We start from the raw sequence: 16,629 nt of genomic DNA on the forward strand, positions 1-16,629 counted from the left end.
TTCTGTCTTCTTAGGAGGGTATGACTCTACAAGATAATAGGATAGTGTTGTAAAATATCACCCTTACATTTAATTATATAAAACACCACTAATGTAATAATAATATATGAGCTGCACATTATGTAGTCTATTTAGAGAGTTAATTTTTACACTCAAATACTTTAGTTAGAGACTGTGAGATTAAACTGGCCCAAGATGGAACTTAATTATTTATAACAACTACCATGTTGTTGTGAAATGAAGTAACTGAACTCTTAATAATTTGGAATACAATAAAGTCATATCATTTAAAAGTTGCTAACATAAACCTATATCCTTAACCATTTCTTATGACATGAAAGACAGAATGGCTTTCATGATAATGATAGAAGCAGTGTCAAATAAAATCTTACAAAACAGTCTGGACATGATGGCTCCAGGACTGTAATCCCAGCACTTTGGGAGGCAGAGGCAGGTGGATGACTTGAGGCCAAGAGTTTGAGACAAGCCTGGCCAACATGATGAAACCCCTTCTCTAGTAAAAATAAGAACATTATCTAAGCATGGGGGTGCATGCCTGTAATCCCAGCTACTCAGGAAGCTGAGACAAGAGATTCCCTTGAACCTGGAAGAGGCTGCAGGGAGCCGAGATTGCACCACTGCCCTCTGGCCTGGGTGAGAAAATGAGACTCCGTCTCAAAAGACACCCCTCTGAACATTAAAAAGCAAGGTAGATTTAACAAAGTTTTTATTTTATGCTGTCATTAAAGTTAATTGAGTTAAAACTGAAGAGATATAAGGAAGAGAAAACAACCTCAGACTTGATTTTTGGAGCCCTGAAATCTAATAACATAACTCAGGGGTGCGTTTAATGAAGAAAGACCTGACCTCTAAATTTGGGCAAGACAGTATGTGGCATTTTAACTGACCATCATCACCCACTCCATGGCTTCATGGCAACTGTGAGGAAGATTAAATTCTAGATGCAGATTTTGATGCACGTGTGGAAATACGGAGCTTATCTCAAAAAATTGTGGTTGTGTGATTTAAAATGTCTGAGGTTCCCTTGGAGAATATTAGCTCAGAGGCTTTTCTTTAGCCCACCTCAGAGCTTTCTTGGGGGCAGAAGTTGACTCCCAGGAGTCATTTGTGGAAAGGAAATATACTAGTTGGAGCCACAAGTAGCAAGGAATAAGAGTCAGGTCAAGCAGTACACAAACAAAATGCCTGGAAAGAAGAGGATGGTGAAGAAAATTGATAAGGAAAATCAGCTTTGAAAAACTCTCACAGTTTATTGCTGTTTATTTTGGATTGGGTTTTAAATAGTCATAGAACTTGCCCTGTGGCCCACATTGGAGTCCTGTGGCATGATCATGGCCTACTGCCGTGGCAACCTCCTTGGGTTCACATGTTCTTGCCATCTCAGCCTCCTGGGCATCTCACCTCTCCGGACTCCATCAATCCTCCCCCCTCAGCATTTCACAGTACAGGCATGGGCCTCCAAAACTAGCTTAATTTTGTATTTTTTTAATAAAGAATAGATCTTGCCATGTTGTCAAGGCTGGTCTCATACTTCTGTGCTCAAGTGATTTGTTCTCCTAAGCGTTCCAAATTGCTGGGATTACAGATATGAACCACCACACCTAGACTCCTACTGGTATATTTAGAAGGATATATGTATGTCCATTTTTGGATGCATGCATGGAAAAGACCCCAAAACTTTTCACTTTTCCCTGACTTAGGGCTAAACGCTAGAGTCCCTGAAAGTGTCCATATGCAAATTCTGGAAAGTTTTTCTTTTATTTCTTTTCCTCTTTTTCTTTCCCTTCCTTGGATTTTTTTTTTAAATGTTTTAAGGACAGTAGATGAACAAAATGATGACAGAACACAGGTTAAGTGGCCTTACATGACAAAGAACACAGACTACAAAACTAGCTTTAAAGAGTTGTTAAACAAGTACACAACCCACAAACTAAGCAATTGTGGAGGTCAAGAATTTGTTGTCTGAATATGCTGAATAATATCCAAAGTGTTCAAGGTTCAACAATAAAATAAAAGGCATTGAAGGATAAACGCAAAAAAAGTACATTCAAAGAAAACCTAATTAAAAGAAACTATTTCAGAAAGCCTAGGCATGGTACTAACTAGGGAAATCTTTCAATTCTCTTCATTTTAATGTTCTCAAAGACCTGAGGGAACCCAGTAGGACAGTGATTCAAAATTGAAAATACCAATAAAGACATATACATTATTTAAAAATGAAATCAATAATCTGTAACTAGAAAGACTGAATAGCTTGTGTGAGCATGCAAAAAGCATAATGAGGCAACTTGAAGATGGATTGTTTGATATTATTCAGTGTATGAAACAAAAAGAGAAACAAGAATAATGAACAAAACTAAGGTTGCCATGGGATTCCATCAAGAATATCAACATATTCGTAATGGGAGTTCCACTGAAAAAAGAGAAATATGGGGGGAAGAAAAAGAATATTTGAATGAACAGTGCCTGAAACTTCACAAATGTGTTGATAGATGGAAATCTACTCATCCAAATATCTCCAAAGAAAGAAAAAATATTCCAGTAAGAATAAACTCAAGGATGTCCACACTGAAACACATGCACTGAAATTGACAGAAGACAAATAAATAGAGAACTTTAAAAGAAGCAAGACAGAAGTAGCTGATCACATGCAAGTTATCATCTATGACATTAACAGTCAATTTCTCATTAAAAATTATGGAGGAAATGTCACTGTGATGAGATCTTCAAAGTGCTGAAGTAAAAAAAATAAGTCAATCATAAACTTAATATCTGTCCAAACCAAAATTTAATTTGATGAACAAGTGAGGCATTTCCAAGCAAACAGAATTAAAGAGAGTACATTACTACTAGATCAGCCTTACAAAACATGACAAAAACATACAAGGAATGAAAATAAAACCGTACCTCATGTGCAAATAAGAAATGAATTAAAGAACATCAATAAAGTAATTACACCAGGAAATAGAAAAGCCAATATTATTGTATATGAGGTTTCTATGACTCTATTTTTCTACTGGATTTAAATGACAAGAGGAAAGGCACAGTATCTCACAACTGTAATCCCAACCAAGGATGTGGATTTCCTTGAGCCCAGAAGTTTGAGACAAGTCAGGGCAAAAAAGGGTGACCCTGTCTCTTCAGAAAATCAACAAAATTAGCCAGCTGTGGTGGCATACACTTCTGTCCCAGGTACATGAGGGGCTAAGGTGGAAGGATCCCTTGAGCCCAGGAGCTCAAGGCTGTAGTGAACCATGTTTAGCCTATGTGACTGAACCCCTCTCTCAATGAAGTAAAATAAAATTCAATAATAAATTGAAGAAATGACAAAGAATAAAACAACAATTGCATATCTGGGTTGTTACTACATATTGTATAACAAACAATTTTTGACAAAAAAAGTAGAAAGGTAGGGGGAACAATATAGGAAAATGATTTTTGTATAATGTCAATATTCAGTTATTGTAATTCATGCTATATTATTATAAATTGAAGATATTAATTATAATACCATTAATAGCCAATAGGAAAATAACTGTTCAATATACTGAAGAGAAATGAAGGAGTCAAAATTGTACCCTAGAAAAACAAATGCAAATATGAGCAGTTTTGGAGGAATGAAATATAACAACAACAACAAACCTTGTAGAAAAAAAGAACAAAAATAGGAAAATAAATTCTGGTCAGCAATTAATTTCAGTCCAAATAAAGTCCAGTTAAATGTCAAAGACTGGCAGAATAACTTTTTAAATGTTTTAAAAGTGAGGGAAAAAATAATGCAAACAGTAACCAAGATACAGGTAGAATTACTAGACAAATATCAAAATTCTTTAATTGATCAAGAAGATATATCACTTACATATATACCTAATAACAGATCCTGAGGATATATGAAACAAAAACGAATAGATTTGAGGAGCTAGACAGTTCTGCAATAATAATAATAGTTGGAGATTTCAACATCCCACTTTCAACAATGTGTGAAATGACCAAATCCAAGTTCAATGAGAAAACAAAGGTCTTGAAAAGCAGTATTAAACAAATAAGTCTCTCAGACATATACAAAACAGTCTGCAAGCTGACTACACATTCTTCTAAACTGCTTATGTGTTATTCTCTATGCTATCTTCAGAACAGGCTTTATGGTAGGCCACAAAGCAAGTCTAATTATATCTAATATTATTGAAATCACATATAATGCTTTCTGCAACCACAATGGAATAAAACTAGAGACCCATCTTTTTTTCTTTATTTCTTTTGTGCTTTCTTTCTTTAAAAAAATAAATAAATAAATTGGAGTCTCACTCTGTCACCCAGGATGGAATTCAGTGGTGTGATCTCGACCCACCAAAACCTTTCATGTTCAAGTAATTCTCCTGCCTCATACTCCTGAGTAGCTGGAACTACAGGCACACACCCCCATGCTAAGCTAATTTTTGTAGTTTTAGTGGAGATGGAGTTTCACTGTATTGAGGAGGCTAGTCTCAAACTCCTGACCTCACGTGATACACACACTTCCGCCTTTCAAAGTTTTCAGATTATAAGCATGACCACCACGCCAGACTGAGTCTCATTTTCTAAAAACTGAAAAATACATATTGTTTAGAAAGTAATAAATACACTCTTCAACTACCTATGGGTAACTGAAGAATCTGCAAGGAATTAAATAATTTTCACAAATAAAAGAAAAATTAAAACACACTAAAGCTTCTGAAATGCACTAAATCAATGTTGAGAAATATATATGCATAAACATATAGATAAAAAAGAAATGTAAAATTTATAACATAAATGTACAAAAAAGAAGCAGAAAAAGTGTAAACTAAAGTAGAGTACTTTTATTAAAAATATGGCATAGTAAAGGAAGCTGGCTTCAATTGCCTCCAACCCTAACCCTCCAAGAACACCCACAGAAAAACCGAGTATATAGAGCTGAGATTATCACCATCAATAATGCAGAGCTCAAAATTGAGAATGAGGCTGCTCCTAGGGTGACAGAGAAGTGAAAAAACCAGGCAAAGGGTAAACAATTTAGCCTCTTATATTCATGACACTTGCCCCTAGTCTGCTGACAACCAAGTGTGAAAAAAAAGAAAAATGGTGGGTAGCCAAGTTGGACAAATAGGAAAGTCTCTGGTCTACAGCTCCCAGCATGAGTGACACAGAAGAAGGGTGATTTCTCCATTTCCATCTGAGGTACTGGGTTCATCTCATTAGGGAGTGCCAGACAGTGGGCGCAGGACAGTGGGTGCAGCCCACCATGCACTAGCTGAAGCATGGCGAGGCATTGCTTTACTCAGGAAGTGCAACATGTCAGGGAGTTCCCTTTCCCAGTCAAAGAAAGGGGTGACAGATGGCACCTGGAAAATAGGGTCACTCACAGCCTAATATTGCGCTTTTCTGATGGGTTTAAAAAATGGCGCACCAGGAGATTATATCCCACACCTGGCTCAGAGGGTCCTATGCCCATGGAGTCTCACTGATTGCTGGCACAGCAATCTGAGATCAAACTGCAAGGCAGCATCGAAGCTAGGGAAGGGGCGCGCGCCATTGCCCAGGCTTGCTTAGGTAAAGAAAGCAGCCAGGAAGTTCGAACAGGGTGGAGCTCAGCACAGCTCAAGGACGCCTGCCTGCCTTTGTAGGCTCCACCTCTGGGGGCAGGGCACAGACAAACAAAAAGACAGCAGTAACCTCTGCCGACTTAAATATCCCTGTCTGACAGCTTTGAAGAGAGAAGTGGTTCTCCCAGCATGTACCTGGGGATCTGAGATTGGGCAGACTGCCTCGTCAAGAGAGTTCTTGACCCCTGAACCCCAAGCAGTCTAACTGGGAGGCAACTCCCAGTAGGGGCAGACTGACACCTCAAACAGCCAAGTACTCTTCTGAGACAAATCTTCCAGTGGAATGATCAGACAACAGCATTCACGGTTAACAAAAATCTGCTGTTCTGCTGATACTCAGGCAAACAGGGTCTGGAGTGGAACTCTAGCAAACTCCAACAGACCTGCAGCTGAGGGTCCTGTCTGTTACAAGGAAAACTAACAAACAGAAAGGACATCCACACTGAAAACCCATCTGTACATCACCATCATCAAAGACCAAAAGTAGATAAAACCACAAAGATGGCATGAAAACAGAACAGAAAAACTGGAAACTCTAAAAAGCAGAGCACCTCTCCTCCTCCAAAGGAACGCAGTTCCTCTCTAGTAACGAAACAAAGCTGAGGGGGAATGACTTTGACGAGTTGAGAGAAGAAGGCTTCAGACGATCCAACTACTCTGAGCTACAGGAGGAAATTCAAACCAAAGGCAAAGAAGTTAAAAATTTTGAAATAAATTTAGATGAATGTATAACTAGAATAACCAATACAGAGAAGTGCTTAAAGGAGCTGGTGGAACTGAAAACCAAGACCCGAGAAGTATGTGAAAAATTCAGAAGCCTCAGAACCCAATGCAATCAACTGGAGGAAAGGGTATCAGTGAAGGAAGATGAAATGAATGAAATGAAGTGAGAAGGGAAGTTTAGAGAAAAAGGAATAAAAGGAAATGAACAAAGCCTCCAAGAAATATGGGACTATGTGAACAGACCAAATCTACATCTTATTAGTGAAGCTGAAAGTGACAGAGAGAATGGAACCAACTTGGAAAACACTCTGCAGGATATGATCCAGGAGAACTTCCCCAATCTAGCAAGGCAGGCCAACATTCAGATTTAGGAAATACAGAGAATGCCACGAAGATACTCCTCGAGAAGAGCAACTCCAAGGCACATAATTGTCAGACTCACCAAAGTGGAAATGAAGGAAAAAATGTAAAGGGCAGCCACAGAGAAAGGTCGGGTTACCCACAAAGGAAAGCCCATGAGACTAACAGCGGATCTCTCGGTAAAAACTCTAAAAGCCAGAAGAGACTGGGAGCCAATATTCAACATTCTTAAAAAAAAGAATTTTCAACCCAGAATTTCATATCCAGCCAAACTAAGCCTCATAAATGAAGGAGAAATAAAATGCCTTACAGAAAAGCAAATGCTGAGAGATTTTGTCACCACCAGGCCTGCCCTAAAACAGCCCCTGAAGGAAGGAAGCACTAAACATGGAAAGGTTAAACTGGTACCAGCTGCTGCAAAATCATGCCAAAATGTAAAGACCATCGAGACTAGGAAGAAACTGCATGAACTAATAAGCAAAATAACCAGCTAACATCATAATGACAGGATAAAATTCACACATAACAATATTAACTTTATATGTAAATGGACGAAATACTCCAATTAAAAGACACAGAATGGCAAATTGGATGAAGAATCAAGACCCATCAGTGTGCTGTATTCAGGAAAACCATCTCATGTGCAGAGACACAAATAGGCTTAAAATAAAAGGATGGTGGAAGATCTACCAAGCAAATGGAAAACAAAAAAAGGCAGGGGTTGCAATCCTAGTCTCTGATAAAACAGACTTTAAACCAACAAAGATCAAAAAAGACAAAGAAGACTATTACATAATGGTAAAGAGATCAATTCAACAAGAAGAGCTAACTATTCTAAATATATATGCACCAAATACAAGAGCACCCAGATTCATAAAGCAAGTACTGCTTGACCTACAAACAGACTTAGACACCCACACAGTAATAATGGGAGAATTTAACATCCCACTGTCAACATCAGACAGATTAATGAGACAGAAAGTTAACAAGGATACCCAGGAATTGAACTCAGCTCTGCACCAAGTGGACCCAATAGACATCTACAGAACTCTCCACCTGAAATCAACAGAATATACATTTTTTTCAGCACCACAACACACCTGTTCCAAAATTGACCACATAGTTGGAAATAAAGCTCTCCTCAGCAAATGTAAAAGATCTGAAATTATAACAAACTGTCTCTCAGATCGCAGTGCAATCAAACTAGAACCCAGGAGTAAGAAACTCACTCAAAACAACTCAACTACATGGAAACTGACCAACCTACTCCTGAATGATTACTGAGTACATACAGAAATGAAGGCAGAAATAAAGATGTTTTTTGAAACCAATGAGAACAAAGACACAACATACCAGAATCTCTGGGACACATTCAAAGCAGTGTGTAGAGAGAAATTTATAGCACTAAATGCCCACAAGAGAAAGCAGGAAAGATCCAAAGTTGACACCCTAACATCACAATTAAAAGAACTAGAAAAGCAAGAGCAAACACATTCAAAAGCTAGCAAAAGGCAAGAAATAACTAAAATCAGAGCAGACCTGAAAGAAATAGAGACACAAAAGATGCTTGAAAGATTAATGTATCCAGGATCTGGTTTTTTGAAAGGATCAACAAAATTGATAGACTGCTAGCAAGACTAATAAAGAAGAAAAGAGAGAAGAATCAAATAGACGCAATAAAAAATGATTAAGGGGATATCACCACCGATCTCACAGAAATACAACCTACCACCAGAGAATAATACAAACACCTACACAAATAAACTAGAAAATCTAGAAGAAATGGAGAAATTCCTTGACACATACACCTTCCCAAGACTAAACCAGGAAGAAGTTGAATTCCTGAATAAACCAATAACAAGCTCAGAAATTGTGGCAATAATCAACAGCTTACCAACCAAAAAGAGTCCAGGACCAGATGGATTCACAGCCGAATTCTACCAGAGGTAAAAGGTGGAACTGGCACTATTCCTTCTGAAATTATTCCAATCAATAGAAAAAGAAGGAATCTTCCCTAACTCATTTTATGAGGTCAGCATCATCCTGATACCAAAGCCGGGCAGAGACACAACAAAAAAAGACTTTTAGACCAATATCCTTGATGAACATTGAGGCAAAAATCCTCAATAAAATACTGGCAAATAGAATCCAGCAGCATATCAAAAAGCTTATCCACCATGATCAAGTGGGCTTCATCCCTGGGATGCAAGGCTTGTTCAATATAAGCAAATCAATAAACGTAATCCAGCATATAACCAGAACCAAAGACAAAAACGACATGATAATCTCAATACATGCAGAAAAGGCCTTTGACAAAATTTAACAACACTTCATGCTAAAAACTCTTAATAAATTAGGTACTGATGGGACGTATCTCAAAATAATAAGAGCCATCTATGACAAACACACAGCCAATATCATACTGAATGGGCAAAAACTGGAAGCATTCCCTTTGAAAACTGACACAAGACAGGGATGCCCTCTCTCACCACTTCTATTCAACATAGTGTTGGAAGTTCTGGCAAGGGCTATTAGGCAGGAGAAGGAAATAAAGATTATTCAGTTAAGAAAAGAGGAAGTAAAATTGTCCCTCTTTGCAGATGACATGATGGTATATCTAGAAAACCCCATTGTCTCAGCCCAAAATCTCCTCAAACTGATACACAATTTCAGCAGTCTGAGGATACAAAATCAATGTAAAAATATCACAAACATTCTTAGACACCAATAACAGACAAACAGAGAGCCAAATCTGGGGCGTGAAGGACTTCTTCAAGGAGAACTACAAACCACTGCTCAACGAAATGAAAGAGCATACAAAGAAATGGAAGAACGTTCCATGCTCATGAGAAGGAAGAGTCAATATTGTGAAAATGACCATACTACCAAAAGTAATTTATAGATTTGATGCCATCCCCATCAAACTACCAATAACCTTCTTCACAGAATTGGAAAAATCTACTTTAAAGTTCATATGGAACCAAAAAAGAACCCGAATCACCAAGTCAATACTAAGCCAAAAGAACAAAGCTGGGAGCTTCATGCTACCTGACTTCAAACTATACTACAAGACTGCAGTAACCAAAACACCATGGTACTGGTACCAAAACAGAGATATAGAGCAATGGAAGAGAACAGAGCCCTCAGAAATAACTCCGTATATCTACAACTGTCTGATCTTTGACAAACCTGAGAAAAACAAGAAATGGGGAAAGGATTCCCTATTAAATAAATGATGCTGGAAAAACTGGCTAGCCGTATGGAGAAAGCTGAAACTGGATCCCTTCCTTATACAAAAATTAATTCAAGAGAGATTAAAGACTTAAACATTAGTCCTAAAACCATAAAAATCCCTAGAAGAAAACCAATGCATTACCATTCAGGACATAGGCATGGACAAGGACTTCATGTCTAAAACACCAAAAGCATTGGCAACAAAAGCCAAAATTGACAACTAAAGAGCTTCTGCACAGCAAAAGAAACTACCATCAGAGTGAACAGGTAACCTATAAAATGGGACAAAATTTTTGCAACCTACTCGTCTGACAGAAGGCTAATATTCAGAATCTACAATGAACTCAAACTAATTTACAAGAAAAAAACAAACAACCCCATCAAAAAGTGGGCAAAGGACGTGAACAGACACTTCTCAAAAGAAGACATTTATGCAGCCAAAAAACACATGAAAAAATGCTCATCATCACTGGCCATCAAAGAAATGCAAATCAAAACCACAATGAGATGCCATCTCACACCAGTTAGAATGGCGATCATTAAAATGTCAGGAAACAACAGGTGCTGGAGGGGATGTGGAGAAATAGGAACACTTTTACACTGTTTGTGGGTAGCCATCCCATTACTGTGTACATACACAAAGGACTATAAATCATGCTGCTATAAAGACACATGCACACATATGTTTATTGCGGCACTTTTCACCATAGCAAAGAATTGGAACCAACCCAAATGTCCAACAACGATAGACTGGATTAAGATAATGTGGCCTATATACACCTTGGAATACTATGCAGCCATAAAAAATGATGAGTTCATGTCCTTTTTAGGGACATGGATGAAATTGGAAATCAACATTCTCAGCAAACTATCACAAGGACAAGAAACCAAACACCACATTTCTCACTCATAGGTGGGAATTGAACAATGAGAACACATGGACACAGGAAGGGGAAAATCACACTCTGAGGGCTGTTGTGTGGTGGAGGGAGCAGGGAGGGATAGCATTAGGAGATATACCTAATGCTAAATGACGAGTTAATGGGTGCAGCACATCAACATGGCACATGTATACATATGTAACTAACCTGCACGTTGTGAACATGTACCCTAAATCTTAAAGTATAATAAAATAAAATAAAATAAAACAAAATACTCTTCTATACTCACTAAAAAAAAGGAAAAAAAGAAAAAAGCAAAAAAACTCCTCTGACTCTTGGTTACTACACTGAATAAAATAAAGTTGAAGTGGATGGAAAGATTCCCCATCACTGTGGATTCCCTGGCAGGAGACTTATTCTTATCCTCACCCAAGGAAGCCCTGAGAGTGCTGAAAAGAGAAAAACAAAAACAAAAGAAAAAAAACCTAAGGACAACCAGGCATGAAGTAGAAAGCCAGGACTAACATCTCCAGCCTGGATTTCTCAGTTACAGAAGATGTCAACCCTGAGTGCCTGCACAGCATTACCATAAGGTAGGAGGTATATTGCATAATTTCCTTGATCACAAACCTATAGAGAGCCTTCCCACACTCTTAGGATATCCCTTTCAAAATCTCTCAGATAGGAAACTGGCAGTGTTTCAAAGTTTGTTAGAGCTGAGATAAACCTGGGCTTAAGGCACTATCTACTGCCAAAACAGAGGTATTGACCTAGCCAAAATCAAGCAAACAATACCCCACAATACTTATGTCTTAAAGAAAACTCAAAATGCAAAATAAGACATAGAAAACAGTAAACTAAATAACTAGTCCTTCAATAAAAAGATATAGATGTATAACTACAAGAAATAATACCAAACAGGAAATTATAACCTCCCTAAATGGACAAAGCATAAACCATTGACCAATGCTAATTAATGAGATGGCTATCAGTGTTTATTGGATCAAGAATTCATGTTATCAGTTTTCAGGAAACTCAGATCTCTAAAACAACACAGAAAAGGAACTGATACACTTCTGAAAGAAACTTTTAAAAATGGACTGAAATTATTTAAAAATAAAGAGTCCCGGAACTGAGAACTATACTGGTTGAAGTGGAAAAATCAGAAGGCTTTCAACCGCAGAATAGATGAAACAGAATAAAGAATCAGTGAGCTCTAAAATGAGTTATTAGGACCAGGTGTGCAGGCTCAGGCCTGTAATCACAGCACTTTGTGAGGCTGAAATGGGTTGATCACTTGAGGTTAGCAGTTCAAGACCAGTCTGGACCAGTGAAACCCTGATGTTTCAGGGAGTCAGTGTGGTGCCATTGAACTCCAGCCTGGGCAACACAGAGAGGCTTTGTCCAAAAAAAAAAAAAAAAGGCAAAAGAAAAAAGAAAATAAAAGTAAATTAACATAGGTTATTAAGAAATTCACAAAGAACAAAACAGAAAAACAATCAAAAAGAACGAAGACTATTTACCAGATATACACAATTACCTTAAATAAGCAAATCTAAGATTTAGCAATATTCATGAAAGAGTTCAGCAAAAGGAACATATATACAGCATATTCAAGTGAATAATAACAACTTTCAAAAATTTGAGGGAAATATAAATATGTAGGTTCAGAAAGATCGTAGTCAACAAAAAAGATTAATACCACATAAAACTACCCCACAACAAACAAGAATAAAACTCTTGCTCCAGTCACCACTGCCAGCTTGCTCACCTTGTTGTTCTGTGGCTCCACTATCCCACTCTTCTGCCCATTGCAATAGAAGAAGTGATCGTCATGCTGCTCATTGACAATGGCTCTGGCATGTGGAAAACTGGCTTTGCTAGGGATGACGCTCCCTGAGCCATGTTTCCTTCCATCGTGGGGTGCCCCCGACACCAGAGAATGATGGTGGACATGGGCCCAAAGGACTCCTACATGGGCAACAAAGCCCAAAGCAAGCACAGCATCCTGACCCTGAAGTACCCCATCAAGTATGGCATCATCACCAACTGGGACAACATGGAGAAGATCTGGCACCACTTCTACAATAAGCTGCATAGGGCCCCAGAAGAGCAGCCAGTGCTGCTAACCAAGGAACCCCTGAGCCCCAAGGCTAACAGAGAGAAGATGACTCAGATTATGTTTGAGACCTTCAACACCCAAGCCATGGGGCCATCTGAGATGTGCTGTCCCTCTATGCCTTTGGGTGCACCACTGGCATTGTCATGGACTCTGGACACAGGGTCACCAACACAGTGCCCTTCTAGGAGAGCTACTAACTTCCCCATGCCATCCTGTGTCTGGACTTGGTTGGCTGGGACTTGACTGAGTACCTCATGAAGATCCTCAACAAGCTAGGCTACAGCTTCACCACCACAGACGAGTGGGAAATCATGCACAACATCAAGGAGAAGCTGTGCTAGGTCTCCCTGAACTTCAAGCAGGAGATGGCCACAGCCATATCCTCCTCTTCTTTGGAGAAGGGCTACAAACTGCTCGATGGCCAGGTCATCACCATTGACAAGGAGCGGTTCCGGTGTCCAGAGGTGCTGTTCCAGTCTTCTTTCCTGGGCATGGAATCTTGCAGCATCCACGAAACCACCTTCAACTCCATCATGAAGTGTGACATGGACATCTGCAAAGACCTGTATGCCAACACGGTACTATCTGGCAGCACCACCATGTACCCACGCATTGCTGACAGGATGCAGAGGGAGATCACTGCCCTGGCTCCCAGCATCATGAAGATTAAGATCATTGCACCCCCAGAGCGCAAGTACTCAGTGTGGATTGGTAGCTCCATCCTGACCTCACTGTCCACCTTCCAGCAGATGTGGATTAGCAAGCAGGAGTATGATGAGTTGGGCCCCTCCATCATCCAACACAAATGCTTCTAAATGGACTAAGCAGATGTGTAGTATTTGCTGCATGGGTTAATACAGAAGTATAAATTTGCCCTTGGCAAATGCGTACACCTCATGCTAGCCTCATGAAACTGGAATAAGGCTTTGAGAAGAAATTATCCTTGAAGATTGTATCTGATACTAAAACTGGATCATAGAACTTGTTGCTGATTTTGACCTTGTATTCAAGTTAATTGTTCCCCTTGGTATTTGTTTAATACTGTGTACATATCTTTGAGTTCAAACTTTAGTGCACGTTGCATGGACATTTCGTGACTGAGGTAAGAATGTACTTGTGGAAGACAAGCCTGTGGCTTGGTGAGTCTGCATGGCCAGCAGTCTCTGATCTGTGCAGGGTATTAATGTATCAGGGCTGAGTGTTCTGGGATTTCTCTAGAGGCTGGCAAGGACTCCTGACCTAGTTGCTTCTGTCCTGCCTGTCTGTCACGGTTGAAAAGTCCAAGCCATAGGACCCAGTTTCCTTTCTTAGCTGATGTTTTTTGCCAGAACACCGTGGGCTCTCACTTGCCTTGATTTGGAAGCAGTTTGCATTTACACTTGTAAGTGTATTCATCCTTTTAATTTATGTAAGATTTTTTGTATGAAATTCTAGATTCTGTAAAGACATGACAACAAATTTTTGTTTTCTACTGTTATATGAGAACGTTAGGCCTCAGCAACACATCATTGTGTAAGGAAAAATAAAAATGCTGCCAAAAGAAAGAATCAAGCTCTCAAAGGTTGAGAAACAAAGAAAATTCTAAAAGCACTAACGGAAAATAAACAAAAAAATGGAGGAGCATGAAATCACTCGGCAAAAGACTTGTCACCAATGTGATTTTAAGGAAGACACAGTATTAAAAGATATAAATTGTGATTTCAAAAACGTCATTGGAACAGAGGATAAATGTCTACAGTTTTTATGTGACAAAAGTTGTCAGCTTAAGCTAGTTGATTATTAACTATAAGATGTTTTCTCTGAGCCTTTGAAGACCATCAAAAACTACAGCAGCAACACTAATGATAAAAACAAAGCAGTCAAAGCTTATCACTACTGAAGATATTTAAATGTGAAACATTTAAAAGCAGACATGGGAGGAAGAAGGGAAAAAATGATGTATGACTCAATCAGAAACAACTAACAAGATAACAGTAGTAAGAACTTACTTATCAATAATTATCTTGAATGCAAATGAATTAAATTATGTGATTAAAAGATGTGGAGTGACCAAATGCATTTTAAAAATGGGATTCAACTACATGTTACCCATGAGACCCACTTAATCTTTAAGGACAAACAAGGGCTGGAAATGAAGGAATAGAAGAAGATACTGCTATGCAAATGGTAATAAAAAGTTAGGAGTGGCTATACTCCTATCTATAAAAGAGATTTCAATTCAAAACCTGTCATAAGACCAAAAAGGTCATCATTTAATAATAAAACAATCAATTCATCAAAAGGTTATAACAATTATATATATACATCTGCACTCAACATTGGAGCACCTAAATATTTAAAGCAAATATAAATAGAAATGAAGAAGAAAACGGCAATAAAATAATTGTAGGAAATTTCAGTACCTCAATTAATACAAGGAATAGATAAACTCGACAGAAAATTAATAAGAAAATGCCAGACTTAATTTTAACTAAATGAACCCACAGACATATACAGAACTTTTCATCTTGTAGCAGCCAAATATATATTTTGCTGTAACATGCCTGGAGGATTCTCTAAGATAGACCATCTGCTAGGCCGTAAAACAAGTCTTAACAAAGTAAGATGGCTAAAGACATATTTAATATTTTTTCAGACTGTCATGGTAGCAAACCAAAAATCAGTAAGAGGAGAAATCTTAAAAAAAAAAAAAAACAAAAAAAAAACTAGCAAATAATGAACTTTTTTTTTTTTTTTTGAGACAGAATCTCGCTTTGTTGCCCAGGATGCAGTGCAGTTGCACAATCTCAGCTCACTGCAAGCTCCGCCTCCCAGGTTAACACCGTACTCCTTCCCCAGCCTCCCGAGTAGCTGGCAATATAGGAGACTGCCACCACCCCCAGCTAATTTTTTGTATTTTTAGGAGAGACACGATTTCACCGTGTTAGTCAGGATGGTCTCGATCTCCTGACCTCATGATCTTCCCGCCTTGGCCTCCCAAAGTTCTGAGAATACAGGCATGAACTACTGCCCCACAGCCTACATGACATTTTTAAAACATTGCTCCTAAATAATGAATTGATGAAAAGAAACATAAAAAGAAAAATTCATAAATATCTTGAGACAAATAATAGTGGAAACACAACATACCTAAACTTATGGTGTGCAGTGAAGCAGCATTATGATGGAAAATTACAGCAATAAATGCATACATTAAAAAAATAAAGATACCAAATAAGCAACATCTCATTGTATCTAAGAAACTAGAAGGAAAAACAACGAACTTCAAAATTAGCACAATGAATAAAATAATAATTAAAACAGAAACAAATCAAATAGGGAACATAAACATCTGATGAGAAAAAAAAAAAGGCAGCCAAATTATGAAGCAATAAGTAAAGTTATCTCTCTTTGCAGATGACAAACTCCTATATGTAAAGACAGTTCAAATATTCTATTTAAGAAACTGTTAGAACCAATGAACAAATTTGGTAACATTATCATACAAATAATTACCTAACTGAAAAAGAATTCAAGAAACTCATCTGACTATAAGCATATCAAAGAAATTAAATACTTTAAAAAAAGGTAACCAGAAAGTAAAAGATCTCTCCATTGAAAACTATGAGACATTGATAAAAGCAATTTAAGAAGAAAAAAAATAAATGGAAAGATTATCTATGCTTAT

General features: G+C 38.0%; 1 pseudogene; it reads left to right on the forward strand.

Moving 5' to 3' along the window:
• The first annotated feature begins 10,765 nt into the window (after positions 1 to 10,765).
• LOC129053147 (actin, cytoplasmic 2-like) lies at positions 10,766 to 13,777 on the forward strand (annotated as a pseudogene).
• The last annotated feature ends 2,852 nt before the right edge of the window (positions 13,778 to 16,629 follow it).

This window comes from Pongo abelii, chromosome Y (assembly GCF_028885655.2).
Source record: "Pongo abelii isolate AG06213 chromosome Y, NHGRI_mPonAbe1-v2.0_pri, whole genome shotgun sequence".
NCBI lineage: Eukaryota > Metazoa > Chordata > Mammalia > Primates > Hominidae > Pongo > Pongo abelii.